Source organism: Triturus cristatus, chromosome 8 (genome assembly GCF_964204655.1).
Source record: "Triturus cristatus chromosome 8, aTriCri1.1, whole genome shotgun sequence".
NCBI lineage: Eukaryota > Metazoa > Chordata > Amphibia > Caudata > Salamandridae > Triturus > Triturus cristatus.
In genome coordinates this window covers 421,797,738-421,824,749 of record NC_140591.1, presented here as the reverse complement: position 1 = coordinate 421,824,749, position 27,012 = coordinate 421,797,738, and the positions used below count along the sequence as shown (strand labels likewise).

At 41.7% G+C, this 27,012-nt stretch overlaps 1 protein-coding gene across 3 annotated transcripts in view; it reads left to right on the top strand.

The window, feature by feature from the left end:
* Positions 1-27,012, top strand: part of TSC22D1 (TSC22 domain family member 1) — a 346,738-nt gene that overhangs the window by 8,395 nt on the left and 311,331 nt on the right. The gene's annotated exons all lie outside the window — the stretch shown is intronic.

The following is a 27,012-nucleotide window of genomic DNA, read 5'->3' as shown; positions in this document are numbered from 1 at the left end:
TGTTGACGTGCTCTGCCCATGATTCAAAACATTTGAGGAAAAAATCTGAAACAGTATTGCACGTATAGAAGTGCCACCATTTTATTTTGTTAAAGTGAGTGAAAAGAACTTTTAATAATGGGCAAGTCAGGAATCATGGTGGATCCCACAAGAATAGATGGCAACTGTATTTTTCCTTTGTTGCATCTACTCTTTAACTGGTTTAGTGATAAATATTTCCGTTGGTGCTGGGTGAATTGTTTCATACTTCCTAGACTGATCACATCTGGGAGTCTGTATGCCCTAGTGAAAGATAATGCTGGGACTTATTAGGATTTGGTACAGTCACTGTTGCAAGTCCCAGGGAAGATTATTATTGGGGGGGGGGGGGGGGGGGGGGGGATTTACATTTTTTACAGAACCCTAGAATAGATCCCTCAGTAATACTGAAAAATCAGTTGGAGGCTTTTCCAACAAAAATAGAATATACATGTTTATCTGGACTATTCTATAGTTATTCTCGTATTGATTTTTTAAAAATGTATTTATTTCTTTATTTTTTACTTTCGAAAGCCCTGTTCTTTAAGGGCCATCGGACGCTCCCTAATGTTTTTTCAGATCATGCAATTCATACCCTGGAGGTATTGGCGGAGAAAGGTTCTCACCGAATCAGGAGATGGGGTTTGTGGATATGCAAAGAGGAAATAAAGGAATTTCTGTGGAATGCTCTAAAAGCGTAAGTAAGTGGACTTTTGATAGTGAAGGATGCGGCAAATACTAGACGTGCCAGACAACAAAAGCAGATTTGGGAAAATACTGTTCAGGATAGACTAGCTACATTTCTATGGCATCCATCAATATTAAATAGGAAAGCTGTGGACTAGGCCAAACAAGCATTAAGTGATTTGTATTGTACTAAGTGTGGTGCATTGAAGTGTGCTCATATGGAGAAGGTTTATGAAGAGAGTAATTTTACAGGGTGATTTTTAGCCTGGCAGGCACGAGGACAAGCTGCAAGCAACTTAATTCATGCTTGGAACTGCTCAGTTTCTGGGGTTAGGCGCAAGGTACAGGGGAAATTGCGTGAAATTATGCTCTAAGCTTATAGACAAATTAATAGTAGGAATCGAGTGGTTGATTAAGATGCTCTAAGGACTTTTGTAGCACGGCTAAATATCTCTACTGTATCTAAGAAAGACGTGGAAAATATTGTCTGCCCTTTTTTTAACCAGGAATTAGTTGGAGGTGTTTAAAAGCTTCTCAAACTGGAAGATATGTGGCCCTGACGGCTTCTTGGTGGAATTTTTAAAATCATTTTTGAAGTGCTGGCTGACTTTTTAAAATCATTTTTGAAGTGCTGGCTGACTATCTTTTATTGGTTGCCAATGTAATATTGGAGGGCGTTCCTATACTGGCTTCATTTAGTATGGGAACTGTAGTTGGCTTTTTAAAAAAAGGAAAAAGATGGTGAAGAGCCAAACTCTCATTAGCCAATTACATTGCTGAATTTAGATTCTAAAATAATTATGAAACTTTTTGCTAATGGATTTGATTTAATAGTGGCAAAATTGATTCATTAGGATCAGATCGGTTTTATTGCTGGACTTCAGCTAGGCACAAATACGCATTATTTAGCTGAGGCGGTGGACTACTTTTCAATTATTAATACATTGGCCATAGTTCTCCTATTAGATGCAGATGTGGCATTTGACCTTGTGGCCTGGGAAATGCCTTTTTGGTTTTTTTAGCCAAGTTTGGGGATCCTTCCCAGATCATGGGTTTGATATATGATGTATCCGAACGCTGAAGTCAACATCCTAATTAATGCTATAGAGGTAGGCAGATTACATGTTCATCGTGGCATCTGGCAGGAGTGTCCCTTATTGCTGGTTCTGTTTGCTTTTTATTGAGCCATTGGCGATTGCGATTAAGGAGAATGGAGATATTCATCCTCCCATTGCACAGAAGGAGAAGATAAAATGATATGCAGATGATACCATGCTGACTCAAGCCTTTAAGACTTTTTCGTTCTATGAGTAGCTGGGGGGATTATAAAAGTAACAGAAAGAAAACTATAATTATTCTATGCAGGTGCAATTCGGATAGATTGGTCACAGATATAATTTTTTTGTGAAAATGATTAGCCGAAGAAGTATTTGGGCATTAGATACTCTTCAAAGGTTGAGGATTTCTATGATCTCGATTTTGCCCCTTTACTTGAAAACATTCAAGCTATGTTTGCACGGTGGAACTCGCTTCCTCTAACCATTTCAGGGAGGGTTCTTTTATCAGACACCCCATGTCTTTTAACAGCATCTTTTTTTAAAAAAAAGAGAGTCTTTGTTTACATAATTCATTTGTCAAAATAAAACTGCCAGATTAGCACTATGCACTTTATATAAAGAATTGGAGAATGGTGGTTTGGCACTTTACTGTTTGAAGGATTATTAGTTTGCATATTTTGTAAAGCATATGTCCAGATTTTGGCACTTTACTGTTTGAAGGATTATTAGTTTGCATATTTTGTAAAGCATATGTCCAGATTTTATGTGAAACTTAGATTAGGCGATATTTTGAAGACCAATTTTATTCAGTTGTTTCTTAATGAATATGAATATCTGCAATGTGCTAAATCAACAAAATCACCTAAAAAAGTTCGCCACAAAAGCCTGAAGTGGTTTTTCAGGAATCATAAGGATCTTTATAGGCGATACGCTATCTCCCATATTCAAGGCCATTACACCTTTGTCAGAATTAGTAGGGGATTCCGGTGCTAAGTTGGATGACGATATAGTGCAAAAACAATAGAGAGTTGGGTTCAGGAAGGTAGCTGATATTTTGACCGCAAATGGTGGAATAGTCTGCTGGTAATTTGTGCAGGTGATTTTTTTTTTTGCTCCTTTAGAATTTTGGTCAGGATATATAACAGTTTAGAGAGTGGGCCGATCAAAAGTGTTCACCGCATTAATAGGAAAAGCCTGACCGAAAGAGGCCTGGAGAATGGAAACAATTGCTTGCCTCCACGAACGGCCACGATCTCTGGCAAAAGGCAATTGATAAATGGGAGAAAAATGAAGTGCTGGAATTAACTAAAAAGATTTGGGATGCTATTAATATACTGCATTTTAAGATCTTGAGAGGAGCCAATTGGCACAGATTGTTATTCTATATCAAGTGACTTCTCTATAGACCCCACACTTTTTAGCACAGTTTAACCCCAGGTGGGCATGTCATAGTTTTCAATGTAATACGAGGGTTGTCACAAATTGGTCACATGTAATTTGGCTTTGTGTCCCTATTCAAGAATTCTGAAAATAAATATTTGAGTACCTGGCGAGTGCATGGCAGATCAAATTAGCTCCTAGTATATGGTGGATAGTTTTGAGATATGATCTGACCATTCGATTAGCTCCCAAATTAATAAAATTATTATATATTGCAATGGCAGAGGCTAGATCCTTATTACTTCAAAGGTGGCGAACACAGTTTATCCCCACCCTCACATTAGGGGTGTGGGTGGTGAAAATGAAGCAATTGGGAAATAAATAGTGGACTAGGAAATTTAGATTTTTCACAGCCTGCTGGGCAGAAAATCTGGATTTTATTAAAGACACGGAGGCTAATATTATGCAAATCTCCTTTATTGCCACAGCTCAGCAGCAACAATGAAGAGAATACAGAACTTCTGAACATTCTAGATATAGTATATAGTCCATGAGCACACAGCCAACATCCTTCTTTGTACAATGCTGCGAACCAAAAGAATAAAGTCAAGAAAACTAAAATTTCAATTATGACGTTGAACGAGTCATTTCCATTAACCAAACGTAGATATTCTATTCTGAAAAGAAAGAGATACAAAATGTTAAAGATAAAACCCTTAGGGAGGAACAGTTAGAGGAGGGATAATATTAGCCTCCGTGTCTTTAATAAAATCCAGATTTTCTGCCCAGCAGGCTGTGAAAAATCCAAATTTTATGGCATGACACGGAGGCCAACATTATTCAAGTTTGAAGTGAATTAAGAACATTGTCAATCGCATTATTGATTGGTCTAAAATAACACTTTTTAAACATACTCTCCTTAGACCAGTCAGCGGCTCTTGGAATATCTTGGAGCCCTCCACCAAGCATAAAAGCTTTAGAAGCTGATGCACCCCTAAGAGAGTGTGCACCAAAAATAGAAATGTCGACACCACATTCACTCATCACTTCTTTTGCCCATCTCACGAGAGTGGGAGAAGAAACTGGCTTATGAGGAGATCTATGGGAGATCAGGAGTTGTTTCACTGCCTTTCAAGCTTACAGTTCTGTTTTCATATTCTTTAAGACATTTGACAACACACAACTTTTCGTTCTCAGGAAAGAAAGGATAGAAGATAGAAAGACATAGTTTTGGTCCTTTTCCTAAGATAAAAACAAACTCCCTCTGGCTGATAAGCTCTGCTAGTAACATCTAAAGCCTTAACATCTGATGTACGTCTAAAGGAAACCAAGCAAAGTAAGACAGTAAGCTTATAAGAAATACGTTTAAGAGAGAGGAAAGCATTATCTCCCCAGGAGGAGATAAGATGTAAAATGTTTCTCACGTCCCATAAAGCTGTATATTTTGGAGTTGGAGGATTGAGAACCCACATGCTTCTCATAATCTTTTTAGTTAAGAGAGTTTGATCAGCAGACACACCATCGATTAGGGAATGACCTGCAGATATTGCTGACCTATAGACATTAACGGTTCTCTAGCTAAGTCCAGTAGCAAGTTTCTCCAATAGGAAATTGATTACGTGAACTAAATCACCTGAAACGGGATCGTAATGTCGTTGAAGACACCAGCGAATCCATTTGTTCCATGCCAATCGATATGCCTTCCTTGTTCCAGATGCCCAAGATTCAGATATGAGTCGGAAAGCATCGAGCGAAAGGCTAGGGATCTGCCACTGTCGCCTGAAATCTTCCATGCCGTCAGGACTAAGATGCCTTGGTCTAGGAGGAGATGAGATTCACCCTGAGGGCCCAGGACAAGACAACGGAAAGATGGAATTAGGATTGGGAAATCCAGGGTCATCTCCAAGATGACCGGGAACCGTGCTTGAGACCTCCAGAGGGGGGTTATTACCACCATACTCTGAAGGTATCGGCGAGCGTGTAAGAGAAGGCGCGGAAGCATTACAAACGGCGGGAAGGCATATGGTCTTAAGCCTTGCCAGTTCTGGAGGAAGGCATCCACCCCTGATGCCTGAGGGTCTGGCCTCCAACTGAAAAACTTCGGCATCTTGAGTGTTTAATCTGTCTGCGAAGAGGTCCGTCCCGAAGGGGCCCCATTGGTCTTGAATGATCAAGAATATCCCCCTGTTCAACTAACAGTTGCTGGAATCCCTGAAATTTCTGGAGAACCAGTCTGCTACCCCGTTGCTCAAGCCTGGGATGTGTTCCGCCGTGACTGACAGTCCCTTGTTCAAACAATAGTCCCAGAAAACTTTCGCTATTTCGGTCAGACCTTTCGAACGTGGTCCCCCCCCCCCCCATCTTGTTGACGTATTTTACCGCAGAGACATTGTCCATGCGGAGCATTATAGAGCATTTCATCGAATTCTGGGTAAAACCTCGAACCGCAAAGGAACCAGCTAAAAGTTCCAGGCAGTTGATATGCAGATTCTTCTCCTCGCATGTCCATCACCCCCCGGTGGAAATGTTGGCGCAAGTGGCGCCCCAACACTAGACTCACATCTGACTCTATTATCAAATCTGGGGTTTCCCTGTAGATGGCTTTGCCATTCCAGGCTTCTGCATTTCTCAGCCACCAAGAAAGTTCTTTCCTCGAATCTACGTCTAAGGAATTCATGTGGGAGTAGGACAGAGTCTATTTCAAAGCTTTCGCTTTGAGTCTCTGTAGGGCCCTGTAGTGAATAGGGCCCGGAAAAATTGCCTTAATGGTTGAGGAGAGGAGACCTAGAATTATCGCTAAAAGTCTCAAGGGGAAAAATTCCAGAGAAAGTATATTTTTTAACTCCTTTCTGAGTTTCTTTATCTTTTCCTTTGGTAACTTCAATTCTCCCGATATCGTGTTTACCATGAACCCCAGGAATTGGGTTTCTTGAGAAGGGATAATGCAAGATTTCTTTGTATTTATGACAAAGCCTAGATGCTCCAGAAGGCGATAGTAAGATCCGTGTGTTGAGAAATTGTCGCCTTGGACTGAGCCATGATAAGGATGTCATCTAGATACATTATTAGTCTTACACTCCTTTTCCTTAGCCATGCTACTACCAGACGTAGGACCTTGGTGAAGCACCAAGGGGCTGATGACAGTCCGAATGGAAGACTGCAAAATTCCTAGAGTTTTCCCTCCCAGGTGACTTGGAGGAACTTCCTGTGTGGGGGCCAGATTGGAATTGTCAAGTAGGCGTCTTTTAAGTCTAGGCGTGTTAGCCAGTCGCCTTTTCTCAATACATCTCTGAGGAGGTGTATTCCCTCCATCTTGAAGTGGTGGTAAGATACCCACCTGTTCAGACTTTTTAAGTTTGACAGGTCTGTGTGTCCTGTCTTTCTTTTCGACCAAGAAAATATTGCTGATGAAACCTGTTTGTGAGCTCTCTCTTATAGCCCCTTTGGCGAGAAGATCCTTGTCTTCCTGAGATACTAGTTTTTTCTGTTCTTGGGAAAAGATCTCGCGGGGTGTTTTTGATTGGAAGAGAACGTCTATAAAGTCTATTTTGTAACCTTTGACGGTTTGTAGGACCCACAGGTCTTGGGATATCCATGTCCAGTTGCCAGAGGAAAGGGGCTAGTCTCCCTCCCACCTTTACAAGGGTATCTGAACGGTCTGTCGATACACCTACCTGTTGAGAAACTTCTGCTCTTCCTCTCGCCTCAAAATCATCTTCCTCTGTTGCGTTGTCTCTGAGGCTAGAAGGTTTGCTTCCCGTAGAAAGATGTTTGTTGGAACCTAGATCCTCGTCCAAGGAAAGGGTCTTGAGGTGGATTGTCCACGGCCGGGAATCAACCCCGCATTCTCCCGGCCCGTCCAAAAATTCTGTCTTGTAACACTTTATTTAATTTCGCGTTGGGACTTTTGTATCGAGCTGAACGCCCCAACATATTTGGCCATATCGTGGATAAAGTCTTCTCCGAATAGGAGTCGTTATGAGGTGGGTCCTGCCTCTTTGCTAGCCAACTCTATTAGTTTGGGATCTATTTTAAGGAGTATCCCCTTCCTTCGTTCATTTGATATGGCAGTGTTTGCATTGCCAGAAAGGCAGATGGATCTTTGCACACATTCACGTAACTCCTTGGGATCAATAGGAATACCACCAACATAGGCATTTTCGGGAGTTATATCAAGTAGGCGGTCTTGACATGACCTAAGACTTTTGTCTATGCCCTTCCTTGGGTCCTTTGCACCTTTGGCTATAAAGGCGTCGACCTTAGGGTCGAGTTCAGGGGTGAAAGCGATTTTTGTCTGGAAGGGATGGGCGAGGGCATTCCGATCTTAACCTGGATCTTACTTCTTTCGGGATCTCCCTTCTTAGCCAAAAGGTAATATAATCTGCTACATGTTGGGACAGTAGCCATTCGGGAGATAGGGGATGTTTGAATAACAATGGATCGAACATATTGTCTCCGAAAGGGTCAGTGATACCCATTTTGTATCCTGAGGCCTTGCTTGCCTCTTCAGAATTTTCTGTTGAATTGTCTTCTTGGACCTCAATGTCCGAATCAAAGGGTGATGAGCAGGAGAGCTCTATCTCCGCTTTGTTTTGCTCATCGCTGTCCATATGTATGGGGGACTGTGGGCCTGTCTCTTGGCCCTCTGTGATGCCCGGGGCATCATTCTTGAAGTGAGATCGAGCCGATTTCGATGACACCTTTGTCCTTTTGGAGGTTAAGCCAGGTTGCTCTGCTGCGACTTTTTTCTTTGGGGCCTTAACTGTCCCTTCTTTGGCGCCTAAGTTATGTGCGCCGCTAGTAGAGGGCCATGCCCTTGTAAACATTTCAAATTTTTTGTTAATGGTGTCATTAAATAGTTTATTAATGATTTCATTAAATGAGTCCATAGCTTTATCCATGGCTTTGGAAACCATTGGCTCTAATTTTCCTTCTAGGGTGGTATCAGGGTTGAAAGACATAATGAAAACAAGCATTGGCATAGCCAATAGGTCTCGCCTTTGGGACCTTATAAGTGTTTAGCCATGCAACAGTTGCATAACTAAATACTTATAAGGTCCCAAAAGCGAGACCTATTGGCTATGCAAAGCGGCCGCGAAAGTAAAAGTGATCGCGATCACAATCAAACATCAAAGCGGCCGCTAATGTGAAAGTAATCATGGTAAAGCGCGGCGCGCTCGCCCGCGCACATACACTGTAGCTCCAGGCTGGCCTGGTAGCACTTTTTGGAGCCCTCTCAATAAGTCTCGCCAGACCAGCGCATGCGCTGGGTCAGGCGAGACCTAAAAAGGGGGGGGCGGGAATAATTATATAAAGACAAGTGTGTCCAAGCTTGTCTTTCCCTTTTTTTTCCCCTTCATTTTTTGGTAGTATACACCAGACAAATGTGTCCAACCCTACCTTCTTTTTTTTTTTTTTAAAGAGTGGTACAGAATATACCTGGATTATAAATGTGAAAGAGGGGGTTTATCAGTTAATTTCAATCCAGAAACGGGGGTGTTCCTGTTCGAGTGTCGATCGAGTTAGACAGCAGCAACTGTCAAAGTTTACTGCTGTAACCCAGACAACCACGCACGGAGACGAGCGTGGTCGTTACCAAGGGCCTTTCCTCAAAAGCACGTCCCCGCCGCGGTACGCAATTAAAGGTGTAGCGCGGAGGGGAAACAAGAGATTTAAAAGGCCTCCGAGTCTCGTGGAGAGATGGGGGAGCCAAGCTGCTTTTACATACACGCTTGGGGCAGCAAACGCGTATGTTTTACTGGAGGAAACAGAAAGCGTGATCGCATACGGCTGGTATGTCCGCCGCGCTCCCTGCGTTGCTAGGCAGCGAGAATGCGGTCGCGTCGTTCAAAAGATGCGAGTGAGGGTGAGATCACCATATTTCATGTAAAAAATAAAATCGGGCACGGAACGAGGCCGAGAAGACAGCAGCAGGCATGTTAAATTAAAAGGGATTACATTATCAATATAGAATAGAGAGAAAAAAGGTGGGCATTTGAGCCAAGAGAAAAGAGGCATTTAAACCAAAAGGGAAAGAAGAAAACAATCGCATGATAGGGTCAATTGGACCCAGGTATGCGATAAGTTGTTAAAATCAAGCGAACACACGCATTGAATAAGCATGAATGAAAGATGTACTTATCTGTGTGAGCAGCAGCAACAAAGAAGGATGATGGCTGTGTGCTCATGGACTATGTACTATATCTAGAATGTTCAGAAGTTCTGTATTCTCTTCATTATTACTGCTGAGCTGTGGAAATAATGGAGATTTGCATAATGTTGGCCTCCGTGTCATGCCATAAAATTTGATGAAATGTGGGGGAAGTTTATGGAAGAAGTCTCAGGGTAGGTTCAAGAGGTTTATTACTTTAGTAGGATAGCGCTTTGTTTAAATTCGTTCTGTGTATTAATGAAATGTGCAGTCTTAATGCAGATATTTTTTAATGGATTCATTCTGTGATGAAATATGATTTGTATATGTATTTAAATTGCTGGAGTATGAGTAGCATGAGTTGATGCTTTAGTCGTGGTTTTGGATCTCCGTTTAAAAATAAAAACTGGTGCTGTTTTTTCCCGAGGTACTCGGCTCTTTTACATTTTTTATGTTGTGACTAAAGATTGAAATGAATATCCTTTTAATGGTAGAAATACAGTATTCACTCATTAGTCATCATAAATCTGCTTCTGACACTTTTTAAAATCTGATCCTCAAAAGTATGGCACTAAAAAAAAAACAATTCTCCAAAAGTGATTTCTTCTGTAAATACTATTATGTACATTTCTAAAATTTTATTCATGCTGTCCAAAACTTTTATAGTTTTGAACAATGCTGTTTTGTAAATACTACATTAGAGGTTAAAGAGGGAGAACATATTGAGGGTATTGATATTGTGTTCAAATGGAAGCCTGTATTTGTGTCAGGATGCATTTGACTGTAAATATTCTGTTAGTAATTCACATTAAAAGAGTGCTGAAAAAAGCAGGCTGCTTTTGTTAATGTAACGGAAAAACTTTTAGAGAAAAGGCTCTTCTACATTACTCTGGTATCTGAATGCACGCTAAGTAAAACATGTGTTCATTGCTAGACGTATCCACACACCTTTCACAGCCATCCTTCATTTGGCAGTGACATCCAAAAGATATATTGGTTTGGGAGAAAGCAAAGCAAAAAGTAGAAGAAAATATGAAGTTGAAACCTTGGTTTTGTTTAAGGAATGGTAGTTACTATGATGCTGTATTTTTTCATGTTATAGAAATAATAAAATATAGTTTTAAATATATAGCTTTTTAAATAAACACTCCAGTTAAAATATGCAAATAAAACATAATCATTGAGTCTTCATCTGTACACTTTATCTGTTTGTAAACGACAATAAGCTTGAAAAGAGAAGCAGTATCTTATTGCTTCTTTAGTAGTCGGACTCTTGACTGCAGTAAATGACAACTTCAAATCTTTTTTTTCTCAAATTCAACAGATACGGACACAGACCTATTATATGTTCTGTGGTCTCATCCTCATACCCACAAAGTCTGTGTATTTTAGATGGTAGACACAGAGTGTACCATGATGTTTAAAATTGAGCTAATGGAATATTCAAAAGACTGAATCTTAAATGCTTTCTTTTATAAGCAGGTTTCAAGCTAAAGGTTAGATGTTCCAGAATTTTATTGGTTTGTGTTTCTTTTATGTAATCTGCGTGTTCATATTTCTCCAGAATGTTCAAATCAGTGTATGTACCATTGGTGGTGAGGGTCATTCCTGTCAGAGATATGCTCCTGGTGAGGGATTTTCACAAGAGTTGTTAACAACAGAAGATTTCTTTTTCAACATCCTTTTCTATACCACTTGGGCTCAGCACTGAGTTTGAGTTTTCGATTTTACTAAGTTCCTCAAAGATTATATGATTTAATAAATTCTCATTGGCTGAAATACAATTGCAAATATATTTAAAGTTTGGCCCTATAACATCATCCAGATAAAAGTGGTATTGGGAGCTCAAGCCATAACTTGACTTCTGGTTTCAGACAGCGTGTCATCAGTAAAGATGAGACATTGTCAGCTTTGAGGTGAATATTTTAAAGTATTGGATAGTTGCCCGGCCTCCATAGATGCTGAAGAAACTCTTGATTTTGTTACAATATTGGCCTTCCTCCTTTTGTTTGTGTTGTCATCTGACCAATGATTTTTTGTCTACTGTTACACCCAAGTAATCATATGAGGCGTTTTATGGGGTTATCATCAATGGTCAACTTCAGTCTTTCCAGAACCTGCCAAAGGAGATAACTTTTTTTTTCTAAGATTAGTTTGTAGATCACTTGTTTTGATTAAAATCTGCTAAATTAGATAGAGGGTTTTGCAAACCTGATGGAGTTTGCGAGAATATAATGAAGTCATTGGTATATGGTAGGTAGGGGATAGGTTTATTGCCTGCTTTTGGTACAAAACCATTTTGATGGTTGAGATACAGGGGCCGATTACCATGTGGTTTGGAAGGCTCCAACGGTCGGTCGAAGTCTAACGAACCGCTTTGTAATGCGCTGGTGATGAAATAAGATGGAATAATTGGAAGTAGACGAGGTGTAGCATATGAATGATGCTTTATTTTTCAGATGATAAGTATCAAGGGGGGACCCCACCAGGAGCAGCTCACTTGCTGCTCAGCCCGTCCTCAACTGATTCCCACTCAGGCATTCCACCACTGCATTCTAACCATGCATCAACATTCCACTCTGGCTGAGCAGCAAGACCTACAATACTAGTCTAATACACCACCTTCCCCCTTTTAACAGAAACAAAAGAATTTTGTAAATACAGTACAATATAGATCAACATAGGGGTAAAATTGTTAATAATGCATCTAAATGAAAAAAACATGCAATAATTCATACAAAAAATTGCATTGCATTAATTACGAAAAAAAAACATAGCATGCCTCATCCCCATTAACGGAGCAAATGAAGGATAGAAGTAGCAAATGGTAGAAAAAAAACAAGGAAAGATCAAGCAATTCATAAGAATATAAGGAAAAGACTGTGAAGAAAAAATATATTAAGAAGGGTGAAAACAGCACCCCATTGAACTATAAAATAAGTCCAACGTGACAGAAAAAGGTGTGGAAACATGTACCAGAACCAACAAAAGAAGAAGTTGTTAGAGTCGGGGATCTCTGGTTGGCGCAAGGTTGCCCTTGTGTCAAGCAGGAACCCTCTCCTCTATGTCAGGGCGCAGGATAACCCCTTGTGAATGACCCTTGCTCACCCTCTAGGTGCGTGGCGTGAGCAGCCAAGGCGATTCCTCAGGCGTTGTTGGTTAAGCACTTACAATCACACACACAGTAAATACATCAATCCCCCCAGAAACGGACACCAGACTTGGATATGTAGAAAAATACGCTTCTTTATGTAAAAATAGGTATATATATCTCAGCAGACTTATCACAAGACCAATAACGTTTTCGCTATGCCACCAGGTTGTAAAGCAGGCAAATGTTCTTTGTTCGTAGTTTCAAATAGATACTTTGTAGTCTCTTGCAAATGTTACTTGTGGTTCCAGTACTTACAGAGATCGGCTCCTGCGAACGGGGAAATAAGGCGTTGCGGGCCCCGAGCCCGATACTGGAACTTCTTTCGTGACGTGGAGAGTCGACACAGGGCGGTGCGACTCTCAGCTTGGGAAGTGGTCTTGGGCCCTCGATCAGCGGGTGTGGGCAGGTAGGCAGGCGCGGCCAGCGACCCTCAGCACGGCGGTGCAGGGGGGGTCTCCACAGCGGGGGCGGCGCGGCCTGAGGTGTCCGGGGATAGCGAAGCGGGGTCACAGGGCACGGTCGGTGCAGCTGGATGACCCGGCGTAGATCACAGTCGTCGGACGGTTTCCGGCGGGAGGGGTGATAGCGCGTTCAGCGCGCTCCAGTGGCAGGCGGTGACAGGGGTGCAGGCGGCCTAGCCCGGGGACAGAGAGCGGCTCCGGACGGAGCGGGGCTCTCACGGGGTTGCGGCAGGCGAGCTCCTGAGTGTCACGGCCCTAGGAGGGGCGTTGAGGGGCGCAGTCTCTTTCCAGCGGGATGCACACACGGCTCGAATCGGAGGACGAGCAAAAGCACAGAGAACCCACTGGTCCTGGGGTTCAGTTCAGGGGGCAAGCTCAGATCAAGCCCTTGGAGAATGTTTAAAGCACAAAGCAGCAAAGTCTTTTCAGTAGTCTCTTCCTCTCCTTTCTCAGCAAGGCAAGCAGCAGGCCAGCTCCTCCAGCGTCTCCTTCTCCTTCTAGTCGGGCAGAGGTTCTTTGTGGTAAAACAGGATTCTGATTTCTTAGGAGCCAGGCTCCTACTTTTATACCATGATTCTTTTGTTCTTTAGCGCCAGGGGGCCTGGGCCTGGCTCAGTCCAGTTCTGGAGCACTTTGTTATGGTGACTCTGCTCTTTCCTTTCAGCAGCAGGGCAGAGACATCAGCCGCTCCACAGGGGGCGGCGCCGGCTTTGTGGTGGCAGAGCACAGGTCTATTCAAGAGTCAAGGTGTACTCCTCCCACCCATCCAGGTGTCACCTCTCTACCCACCACCTGGCAGCCAACCTGTCTCTGGGGATTCCCCAACCCTGCTCCTTACTGTTGCCAGGCAGAACACATACACACAGCAGAGGCGGACTGAATGGCCAGGTCAGTAAATACTAACTTTCTAAAAGTAGTATTTACAAACCCAGGATATTAAAATAAACTTGACTACAAGAAGTATTTTATTATTCTGAGTTCAGGCATACTAAACTTGACATTCTACCATGCTCTCTGAGTCCACTGGGGTCACAGCGTGTAGTGACTCCAGCAGCCCATTCTGGCCTATGGAGAGCAGGTAGCCTTCAATTGTGAAAAACGAAAAGGCTGTAATTCACTACTAAGACATGCCACACACATCAGGGCATGTCCTACCTTATGCCTACAATGCACCCTGCCCTTGGGCCTACCAGAGGGGTGGCTAATATGTAGGTAAGGGAAGGTTTAGGGACTGGCAAGTGGGGGCACTTGCGCAGTCAGCGCGACGGTCCCAGACCGCGCACAGGGTCTGCGGTGGCAGACCCTAGACACATTTTACAAGGCCGCTTTCTGTGGGTGGCGCAACCAGCGCTGCAGGCCCACCAGCAGCATTCGCATTTACAAGCCCTGGCACTCCTGGTGCACTTTACTAGGGGCTGATAGTAAACCGAATAAGCCAAACATGGACACCAATCAATGTATACATTTTACCATAGGGAGAGCATATGCACCTTAGCACTGGTCAGCAGTGGTAAGGTGCCCAGAGTCATAAAACAGCCAACAACAGGTCAGAAAAAATACAGGAGGAAGGCAAAAAGTTTAGGGATGACCCTGCAAAAAGGGCCAAGTCCAACAGAAGTGAAAACCACACACTGCCACAAAATTAAAGAAGCCGTAGATTCTACACATAGTGGATGAATAAATCCAGTAAAGTAGAGAAGTAGAAACACAGCAGGTGATATCTGCACGTACAAGTGAGTATCACAAAGCCAATAGGCTTACAAAATGTATACCTGAAAGTGAACTATCCACGCAAAAGTGGAAATTACCGAATACTTGACTAAATGGCAACCCCTTAACTAAACATGCAAAGATAACACTGTGAGCGATACACAATAATAGGTGAGAAATCTACGTACCGGTGGAAAACCACATAGCCGAAGGCTATTACAGTGTGTACCATCATAAATGAAAATAATAACCAAGCAGTTCAATAAAATAACGTACAGAAATAATTTATGTGACATTTCCACGTACAAGTGACATGACACGGGCAATGTATGCGTACCATGAAAATCTTGTTACTGGCTGAATTTAGCAGGCTAGCTGTACTAAACTAATGAAAATTCCCATTAGGAAACTTGTAACAGATTAATTAGCTATGAAAAAGTGCATACTTCAATAATGAAAATTATTTCAGTGCGGATGAGTAAAATTCTATACCGTAATAACGTATGTGACGTATCCACGTACAAGTGAAACGACACGGGCAATGTATGCGCACCATGAAATTCTTGTTACTGACTGTGGTAGGCTATATATAAACCTAAACTAATGAACATTCCCATCTGGAACCTGTAACAAATAAATCACCTAAGAGAAAAAATTTACACATTGTGAACCAACAAACTTTGTTGGTAATACATACCCCAAATAATGAAACATTTTGTTACAGACTGAAAGTTATTCACTCATATACCTAAACTAATAAAAATTTCCCTTCAGGAAACCTGTAACGGATCAATATCTGTACGGAACCCTTGACCATCAAAACTGCTATGCCAACGAAATAGAACATATTGCAGTAATTTTAAAATAAATAACTTCTATTCCTTTTTCTTTTTAAATAAAATAAATGTCACACAAATGAATGAATGGTTGAATTAACTTTTTAGATCGGCCTGAGCTACTAATTATAACAACCCCAATACTAGAAAGAATAACATTTTTCCATAGAGATTAGCCGATGACCAATACATCAATGTAATCATGAAAATTAATTCATTACAGAAATACGAATTAGGCGTTCTTCTAAAGGGACGAAACGTTGCTCCAGATTAAAATAGTTGCTTGTAGAAAATAAGCGAGACTGACCACATCCCGGATTTAGCGCTGGGTATCCCATGTGATTTATGAAAATGCTTCTCCTCCGTGCTGTGGCACAACTAGATCATGTCGCCAAAAAGGCGTAACTCACCAGAGCATTCGAGCAAGCAGGTCTTTGAACAGAGTACACTGTCCTAGTGCTGCACTGAAAAAACTTTATTGTCCCCCAAAACGGAAAACAATCGTGGTTGGCAACAGCAGCGCTACTGGGTTAACACTGGAAGAAAGCATAGCTGAAATGCAGAGCTCCGGTGAAAATACAACATGGCGGCACGCCTCTTGACGCTGCCCCGGGTGGCTCACGGTGTGACAGAGCACACAGACGTCCAGGAGCAGCTCCGAACATCATGAAGGAAGAAACGCCCCGCGAGGAGACGCAGGTGAGCTCGAGCGCACGGAGCATAGCTCGTGCTAAATTTAAACTGAGCCGGCGGTTTAACAGCCTTGGGGTGCTCCACAACGATTAGTTAAAATAAAACAGCTGACTAAAGTACTCGCGGACAACGCTGCCAAAACCACTTCAAAAAGTGCCCAAACTGCATACACTGAAGAACTGCACACCCGGGAGGCAAACTAAATTAGGCAGAATCACTCCTCGTCTGATCAAACAGAATTTGTACTAGGAGTACGAGGATACATTTTCAGGCGAATTAAAGTTCTTTTTACTTCCAGTAGGTGGCAGCGTCCATCTATTCACTCTTGTACTTGACAAATAAATTACAAAGCCCTCTCACCAGACAAAACGTAAAGATCATTTCCGTGCTTGCCAGCTCTCTCCACCAGTTGAACTCGCCCAAAGCTCCTCGATATCTATTGAATTCTCCTCAGACAGCACTCATACCGATCGTGGTTTAACAGGAGAGTGACTGATAACCCAGGAACTGGCAAACTGGCACACTGCAGGTGAGGGATGGTTGCAGGAAGAGTCACGAGTCCTGACACATTTCAGCGGGCGACCGATGTTGGTCACTGGTGGGACCCCCTGGTGTCAGGCTTTTAAGAATGTAGATTTCCGTTTCAAGATAGGTGCTTTACCTTAGGTAATTTCAGTTTCTGTCAGTTAAGGCAGCACATGCAGGTTCTTCCGGATCGTCGCCAGATGAAATAAGATGGAATAATTGGAAGTAGACGAGGTGTAGCATATGAATGATGCTTTATTGTTCAGATGATAAGTTTCAATGGGGGACCCCACCAGGAGCAGCTCACTTGCTGCTCAGCCCGTCCTCAACTGATTCCCACTCAGGCATTCCACCACTGCATTCTAACCATGCACCAACATTCCACTCTGGCTGAGCAGCAAGACCTACAATACTAATTCAAATGTATTTATTATGTTTTGGCTCTCAAGAGGGCCACATAAACATATACAATACACAGCAACAAATACACAAAAAATACAAAAATTTAAAAACAAAATTCTACAATACTAGTCTACTACAGGTTGGATTCCTTTCCGACCGCCTCATTTTGATTGAGGCAGTTGGAAAGGAATCAGACTGGTCATTCCGGCTGGCTTCCAATGGTCTCGAGCCCATCCGCCAGTCGGAATGCAGCAAGTAATCTCAAGGGCGGGCTTTTCAGCCCTTGCGATTATGATGAGTTTCTGACATGGTTTCTCTGCCGAAAAGTCTTTTAGGGGCTCTCAGCAAGGCCCCCTTGGGTGCACAGCCTCCGGTTGGAGGCAGAGAGGGCACCTATAGCGCCCCCTGTTGATCCCTTCATCTTGTGGCAGACACCTTGATGTGCCTGTCACGTGGTGCAGGGATGAACCGCACCTCCCATTTTAGTATGGGAGCATGCATTACAGCTGTAATGCATGCTTCCATAGTAAAATATAGGAATGCAACTGAATAGTGTTCAGTCTCATCCTAATAGGGCGATCGGGACCACCGACCGGGTGTCAGTCGGTCCCATGACCGATGCGGTGTCAGGCGGAAGTGATTTCGCCCGCCATCGTAATGAGCTCCACAATGTAAGGTCTGCGATATATAGAGAAACAGTTAAGGGGCCAAGATACATCTTTAAGACCGTGTAGAGTAGTGATTTTTGGTAAAAGGGTGCTTTTGGTCCGTTTAATGTAAAGCCAAGGGTTTTTGTTAAGCGATAGCGGAAAATGTAATTGCATTTGATTGACACCCCATTTAGACCATTTAGCACCTAATTTCTTCCAGTTCACTCTATCAAAAGCAGAGGAGCAATCTACATAACATAAGTATAATTTGAGTCTCCTTTTTAAAGTATTGCCACCATTTGCTTTAAATCGATGTTGTCAATCATTGAGCAGCCAGATCTAAATCCAAATTGATTAAGTGAAAGTAGGTTTTTTTCCGTTAACCAGGTGGTTTTCCTTCAGAATCTAGAAGGGCTATGAGTTGGTAACTTTTAGTGTTTTCTTTTGCTCCTTTGTGTAAATTGGATGTATAATCGCCCCATTCCATGATGGAGGGGTTTGATCTGTTTGTAGGATTTTTTAAATAGTTGTAGCGTTGGGGTCTCATTTGATAACCTCAATAGTATTCGGACTAGCTACCTTTGTGGCTCTTGATTTTTTTTTTTTTTTGATGAGCAAAATTATCCTGTCTTGTGTAATTTTGAGTGAGGAATTACTATATTCAGCAATATCAGTAGTGATTGGTCTATTTAAGTAAAGTATGATATTTCACATTGTATGACATGATCAGTTTCATTTCTTTGAGACTCAGTAGATGGCCAATTATTGACCAACATACTTTTGTATTGTTTCCTGCGATTGCTGCGTGCAATGCAAATCGGGCTTCTTCTTGAGAGTTCTACATATTTTTTATTTTTCTCTTGTAACTTTTTTCTCCGTCTTAATCATAGTCCCGACATTGGGTTTGCAGATTTTGTAGGTAAGCTCCTAGTTCCCCCCGAAATTAGTAACTATGATTCCATATGATAATTAGGTAACACTGTAAAAGAAAATAGCTCTTGTTGTAACAAGTGTTTGGAAACCTTTTAATTACTTTTTGATGCAGCTCCTAAGTGAAATTGCAATGGACGTGTTCGTTGCTGTAGGCTGTGGGATAGATTCACCCCAGACCAGGCTGGAAATCAGGTCATGCTGCAAGCATTTTTCAGGGACCCTAGTTGTAGTGGAACCAGGCATTTAAAAAACCTAACTATAAGAACCAAAACAGTGGATTACTTGTAATGGTCTATTCATTTGAGATAACAGCATTGTTTCAGGAACTCTGGCATATGCCATAACATTCCCAGGGAAATCTATTTAATAAAAAAGTAAATATCACAGCTTATTATGCTTCTGACTGTATTTCTCCCAGGGGAAAAATGACGGTAGTCCCTTTAGACGATTCACACTTTTTCTTAATGTTTCAAAAGAGTCATTACCGAGGGAAAATGTTTATAATGCACAAGTTAATCTTTGTAAGTAGATGCTCACTTCTTTTCCGTCAATGAATGGGTTTAAGTGGAGGCATTCAAAAACAATTTTGATTGTGCGAAAAGCATTTGGGGGGAGGGGGAGCACGGAATGTCATGTGTATGGTAAAATCTGACACCCCAAGTTTTATTCGGTAATGGGGAATAACGTATATTTTGGTACTTCGGGCACCAAGTTCAGCTTTCCCTGGTAAACACCGCGTATTCACAGACTTGAGTTGCTGAAAAGTATCAGGTCTTGCAGTCTTTATCAATAAAGTCTGAACATCTTCGAGTTTTGACTCCAGAACAAATAGGTGTTTACACCGGGGTGGGCATTTAAATGGCCAGTTGTGTTTCTAATCTTTGTGTGCAGTTTTTTTAAAACCATTGGAAAAAGGAAAACCAGAGGATGTGGTTGTGGTCGACAGATTTATGGCAGTTCATCCAGGATTTGTTACAACCATAAACGAAATAGGAACTAAAATATTAATATGCATGGCATCAGTGGGAAAAGTGTTACACAGCTGAAGACTAAAATATACACAACGGCAATTTCAGAGTGCCATGCTGAACAGAAATTGCTTTTGTCTGTGTAATCCTCCCTGATAAAAATAAGTTTAAATAGAACCGATCTAGGCTAATGCAGCATAGGCGTTTGCATTAAATACTACTCTCTCTTCAGTTGCGGTAGCTAAAACATAAGAAAAGTGTAAAAGTGATAAAGAGCTGATCTGTGCAGAAGGTTGGATAATCATCTCTTATCAGGGGCCAACTGGTAATCGCTAGCCAGTTTGTGCAACTTCGCAAAATGAACTTCAACAAAGCCAGTCCAACCTGGAGCTTCATCAACATTAGATTAAACAACTTTCCACTCATTAGTCACAGCAACTTATACTATACAAAGATATGGCTGGGGAGTGTAAGAGTACCTATAAGGACAGAAGGTTAGGTGGTCTTCTCTTGTAATCCGGCCGATCAGTAGTGGATAGGTGTTGCATTTGTCAGGTGATTTTATTTATGCCTTGATTTGTCCGCCCCTCCCCCCGCCTCAACTTTGGATAAGCCTACAATACCGCTATATTAGCCAGTGTCAAGGGAAGGGCTTACCTAATGGTCGTAGCCTCTTTGGAAGACTTTGAATTTAGGCCCCAGACTGTTCGTTTCCCTCAAAGTCCAGGTTCTGTTTTTATTAACTGATCCGCTGTAAAGAGGAATTTGGCAAAGTATTCTATGGATTGTGACCAGTTGTAATCCGACCCAAGTCTTTTGCTTGCGAATAATGGAGCAACAAATTATTCTGGAGTATGAACATTTGCTGAAAACATAACCTCTGAAAATGTTTCGGAAGTTGTCAGGTTTATCCTCCCCCAATTGTTTTCTCCATACTTAGTTTTTATGCATGGTAACATATGTTGGCGAGGAAATTACCAATCTACACTGTCTAGCTTAATCATTCCCCGTTATTTAATCCGTAATCTCTCTAGGAAAAGTAAAGAAACTTTGAAAATTCTAAATGCAGTTGTCTGTTGGCAGCTGGACGTAGTGGAGAGCTGCTTCATTTTTGTCGTTCCTAATATAGCATTTAATGTATTCAGACAAACTAGGTCTTCTGAAGAAATATATTCACTTTTGTTTGTTCTTTTGTAGAGGTACAAATTGTACAGTCAAGTGTTTGTCACTATTTAAGATGCAACATTAATATTACATAAAAACATATTTAATCTTGGCATTACCTTAATAGATAAGAATAATAAAAATTTTATGGTAACTTGTTTCTTGCGGTCCAGCAAATCTGTCTTTTCATGAAAGATTACTTTTTCAAAGGGTAACGCCGAAATTCTGTTAAGATTTTGTTATCTATCTCATTGCTGTACGTTACCCCTTCTGTGTGTAAATTTTTCCTTGTTATGTTACCTTTACTAGGTTAGGCTCAGTAAAGAGGGTGTTGAATGGTACTAATGTGATTTTTCAAGATGCATAGGCAAAATGTTTTTAATTGCTATGTACCTGAAACACTGTAGTTTCTGTAGCCAAAAAATACACGAATCGGACCTGTTTTTTGCCTGTATTAGGGCCCTTAATAATTACCATGTGTCCTCCCAGCTAAGCAACTTCATAAAGCTACTAAAACCAGGATGTCTCCTGTCACCGGTATGTTTATTTCTACGTTATATAATATTCGGGTTGTATGTACATTTTGTGTGCAGGTTTTTTTTTGGTTTTTTTAACTGTCCGAATAGTTCATTAGCTGAGGATGTTGACTCTAGACTGATGTATCCACTGCAGTGATCTGTGCCTACCCCTTGGACATCGATTCAATTCCATTCGAGGTTCCACTCAGTCTTTCATCTCTCAAGGTTGATAAAATTAATGCCATTGAGTATGGTAATATTAAACATCTGTTATCAGTCAGAAGTTGCAAGTGACCCCTCTCAGTGAATGTACGCTCTGCAGAAAATGCCTGAGCCAAAGTCATTCAGATATGAGGGTGCATAGCACGAATGACGCTTCCCTTACTCAATCACCCTTTCTGATGCAAGACAGACTTGTGTCTTATTCTACCTCAGCCGGCCTTTCAGAATGATCCTTGTATGTTACTGACTGTAACCAGCTCTACTAATCTTATATGACCTAAGAATGAACCCTTTATGCCTTTCAGAAGCAAATCTGTCTTGCATCGGACCCTTAACCAGCCTTTTATAGGGGATTCTATCATGACTGCGTATGTCAGTCGTGCCAGCCGGCCACTGCTAAAGCTGACATGTAGGACTCCCCTCTATGTTGGGTTGCCTTTCAGAGGTGTTTGACAGAAGTCTAGTGATGCCATGTTGCTCCATGTCATGGGACATCTTGTGCCATTCCTGTTTTTTAGGTCTCGCCTAGCTATTGCGTTTACGCAATCGCTATGCGAGACTCTAGTAAGAGGGGCATTTCTAAGTGCTCCCAAAAGTGGATTGCATGGCGAGCACGCGCACAATCACGTGCATCGTGCCGCCATGCAATCCGTTTGGGGAAGCGCTTCAGGCCACTGGCGCGTGCACGTGTAGCCACAGCCTCGGCATCATACTTCAAAGGGTCCGCTCCCCCGCCTGGAATGCGCTCCCCCACCACAGCATGCCGAGAGATTGTTTCCTGAGCACGAAGGGGAGCGGAACACAAAAAACAACACTGCGCGCACCCCTCTCCGGGGATGCAGCCGATATCCCCAAGCCCGTGAACTGATATTTTTAACGTAAAGAAGTGGTATCCGGTTCTGGCCCTTCTCTGATGGCTGCATCCGATAGAAATACATATTGTTTGACTTTGACTGCCAACTGGAAGTTAGCCGATCTCAAAAATGGGCTTATGGACAGATTACCGCTTACCCAGCCATTCACACCAGGCATAAACCCCCATCCTGACCCCGGTTGCCCCTCTATACTTTGGTCCTGGGTGAGAGAGCCAGCCTCCCGTCAACCCCTCCAGTAACCCGCCACTGAGCAGGTACGAGGAAGGGGGCACACCCCGGCAGCGCCGTCTCATCCCAAGAGAGCACACAGCCTGTTCGTTTGTCTCCACCTTGCAGTCTGCGGCTGGAGAAGTGTTGCCGGCCCGGGCTTCGACATCAACAACTTTAGTGGTTTCTGTTCCGCTTTCTGATGGGGACACTTCGCCTCACGTGTGTTTACGTGCGTGGCTTCGAGCTGCCTCAGTTTAAGGATGTACGTCACTTGCAACCCTGCTTCGTGTAAGCACGAGCGCAGATGGGGGTGTGTATACTGTGTGGATGGCCATCGCTCGGGGTCCTTTGGGTCTTGTTGGTCCCGGATGAGGATTTTTAGTGCAGCAGGTTTCACAACGCTTAAATGTAATGCTGCCGCGCGGCTCGTCAGTGGATACAAGGACTCATCGCAAGTCAACTTATTTGTATTTATTAAGTGCGAACCTAGCTGCTGCAACTCGCTCTACATCAGTTGGGGATTTACACATTTGCATTTCACAATGGCCTTATAGATATTTGTTTACATATGTACAATTTTAGATAAAAGGAGATTTAGTGATTTAACCAGAATTACACAATTTGTAGTCAAGTGCAGGGGCTGAGGTAAAAATACCTGTTCCTGGCAGGCGCAACTTAGCCACTAGAACACCCTCCTGTAGTAATTTGGTTGACTACATCTCGGAGACACAGAGTATTGGAGCATTTTATCATCCACTAGGCGCTAAACAAATCAGTCCAACAGGGACAGAGAAGGGGAAATGTCTTTACTCTCTGTGATGTTTACTAATGTCTTAGAAACCTGGGATGAAGTGAAACAGTTGCAGGATGAGGCAGGAGAGGAAGAGAAAAAAGATTGGATTAAGGCAGGATGTGCTCCAAGAGAAACAGACCATGTTTGGGTCTTAACAGAGATGGCAGACCAGTGATGCCCAACTCCATCTTGTCGTCAATGGCAAGGATGTATCATGGCCAGGGACATTTGGGGAGGGACGCGATGGTTAGGTCGTTCAAACGAATTGATTAGTATAAACGCACTTGCACAAGACAAATAATTAATTATTAATTATTAATAAATTAGTACAACGAATAGACATGCCAGAGCTTCAAAAGCCACAGAATTTTCAAACTGAAAACTCTGCTCCAGCACTACATCCCATAACAGAACCTCGGTGGTCATCACTCACGATATGGAAACACTTCCCCACATAAGATAAAAAGAAAAACAAGCATTGGCATAGCCAATAGGTCTCGCCTTTGGGAACTTATAAGTGTTTAGCCATGCAACAGTTGCGTAACTAAACACTTATAAGGTCCCAAAAGCGAGACCTATTGGCTATGCCAATGCTTGTTCTTAGAAGTAGACTGTATTATGGGGCGTGTAGTTTTGGTTTTTCCTTTAACTGTGGACTGCCATTCCCAATGTGAAGAGTTCAGTTAATAAGCCAGAACTGGCTGCTGGTTTAGCACTTGGACTATATGTAATGAAGCCAATGTGTGACTGACCCCTGGTCCCAGCCTTCCAGATTCAGAGTAGGCAGAGTCTGTGATGCATTGGCTAAAATGCAAATGGTATTGTTAGAAGGAGGTGTCAAATACACATACACAAATGGCAACTTTGAGTTTGAGCATGGCACTTCTATGCTTAGCTTCAAGGAGTTATTGGATTCCATCGCAACACATAAAAATCAAACACACTGCAGAGATGAGTACCCAACAACTGGTATTTTACAGTTCCAGGAGTATGAAATATCTAGAATTTTTTTAAGGAACTTTGACTATCAAATTAATTTACTTGTTGTCCTTTGGGTTGAGTAAAGAGGCCAAAAATAATGGACAAGAAGGTATTTTGAGGTTTGTGTGTTGTAGTTGAAACATATTTTTCATAAGTATCTTGAAAGCAAACTGCAGTACAGTACCCCCTCCCCTTAATCTGTCTAGGTCCAGGCAAACAAAAGAAGCTAGTCTGGTGTACATATGTTTAAATGAATTTAAATCGGATTGCAAAACCTCGACATGGTATTCTGCTGTGGCAGTGCACAATATTTTGTAGGCAGCTATTTGTCATTTTTGCCCAGTTGTGAATTTTCATTTATTTCTGTATACTTTATCACACTTTTAATGCTGGTCCATCTATCTTCTGTTGGTACTACATATCATTAGTTGAACTGTTGGTCTTTGCCAATTGAATATGTTGTTGAATCAGATTTTCACAGGTGGTCCTGAGCTTGAAGCAAATTTAACCACTTTCTATGGGACTCTTTCTATCAATTATGCTTACTTAAAACACACCAACATCACACAAATCACGTATTTAGTGCAGTGGTTCTCCTGCTTTGCAACTTAAAAATATGTTTGAAGACTTCGATGATTCATCTCCGTTCCATATGTCTCATGAGATTGTCTGTTATTCAGGGGTGTGGAATTTAATAAAGTATTCATACACTTGTCCTTTGGATACCATGTGGTGCGGCGACAAATTATGGCAACACTCTCATTCTATAAGTGCTCTGACAATAGCGTCTTTGATTATGCCAGAGCTCCTCCAATAATAGGCTTTGAATACTAGCAATTCCCTTATTTTGCTGCCTTTCTGCAGATCTACATAACAAGGTTAGAAGTAGCGGTAAGCGATGGTTCCTCATTATTAGAATGCCCTTTTGAGTCTGTGCAAACTTAGTAAATTGGATGTTTTATGAGTTTTCATCAGCTCCTATCCAATCTTTTTTCCAATACAGAGAAAGGTTGGAATTTTACTCCTGACGAGGGCTGAAATAAAACGTTTTCCAGGGTTGGGAAAGAAACAGTGGGTTGTGAGAAAGTGAGCATGCTACCGCTCAACAGATTTTCGCATAAGAAATCTACACATACATATTTGTTCGTGCTAAAATGCAGTTCACAAATATTTTCTATGAGTACGATTTCCTGACCTACTTTCGTATATTCTTGTGAATTCATGAAAGCTGTAAATCTGCACTACTGCAGGGACCTATACCATGGGTGCACTTTTGTCTCATTCGTTAAGAATTGGTTATTTAGGTCTGGCGTTAGCCAAGACCTTTTGTTATTAAAATTCTGTCTCTCGCTATCTACCAGCTGGCTTCACTGTGACAGTGTTCCGCTCTGTCATAAGGAGCATTTTGGCACACAAAATTGTTCAGTGCCAGGAACTACTGTGGCAATGTGTATTTTTTTTAAAACCCCAAATATTTTTGCTTTGACCAATGTTACTTAGGACGACGAGGGCCCGGCAGCTCCCACAACAATAAAGTTGTACAAAAACCATGTTCAAAACAAGACTCTTTGACCAAACCAAAAGGCTGACTACCTATGTCATACCTATTGGCTTTGCCAATGCTAGTTTATTTTCCTGTTTCCTATAATTTTGTTGAAACTGGTTACACTTTTTTCCATTCTGAGTTTTTTGGGAAATACTAGCATGCACTAATACATTTTACTAAATGATGCGTCAAAGAAATTAGCAAAATGGTTCCTTATTATTATTATTATTATTATTATTTTTTTTTTAAAGCAAAGAATCATCAATCTTGCTTTCAAGATTGTACATATATTTGCATTTAGTCAGAGAGCATTATTTTTGTAGCTAAATATTTATCAACTTTGCAAACGTTGGTACACTTTTTAGGTCGAGCATTCAAGACCTCTTGTATATACTTTAGTTTATACTTCTATATTAGTATATACTTATGTGTATGTACTTTGTGGGCTCTGGAGATCAGCACTGGGACTTGTATGCTTCCGCTTAGGGATTTTTTTTCTGTTCAACTGCCTCTATTTAAGTGTCTTAATAAAAAAGGACCAGTAGAGGTCAGTAAAATACCAGAATTGCTTTCTCCTTAGGGACTTTATTTTTTTCATTTTTCTGGCAACTGCCTCTATTTAACTTTCTTGATAGAAAATGACCAGCAGAGGTCAGTAAAATACCAGAATTACTTTAGCATTCTCTAGATTCCATTCCATATAAATTGTCTTCCACGAGCACCCCTAGACCATAATATTTTTTTCAAATCTTGTATTTTCAGTGATATGACAACCGATTCCCTAATTTTATATTAGAAACAGAGCTTTGGACTATACCATTTACAGCTAAAAGGCAATATTTCTCTCCATGTGTTCATCATACCTGGCGTGTCACGCAGTTTGGTGCTTACTTTCCACCTTGTTAAAGAACAGTAGATGTTTCAGCACCCAGGCTAATGTGCTGCATACCTAAATACATGTAAGGTCCCAAAGGCGAGACCGATTGCATTGCAAATGCTCGTTTATACTGGGACCACTGTCAGTAGTGCAGTCTGAATTTAAAACCTTTCATTAGAGCACTCACCCTAATAATAAAG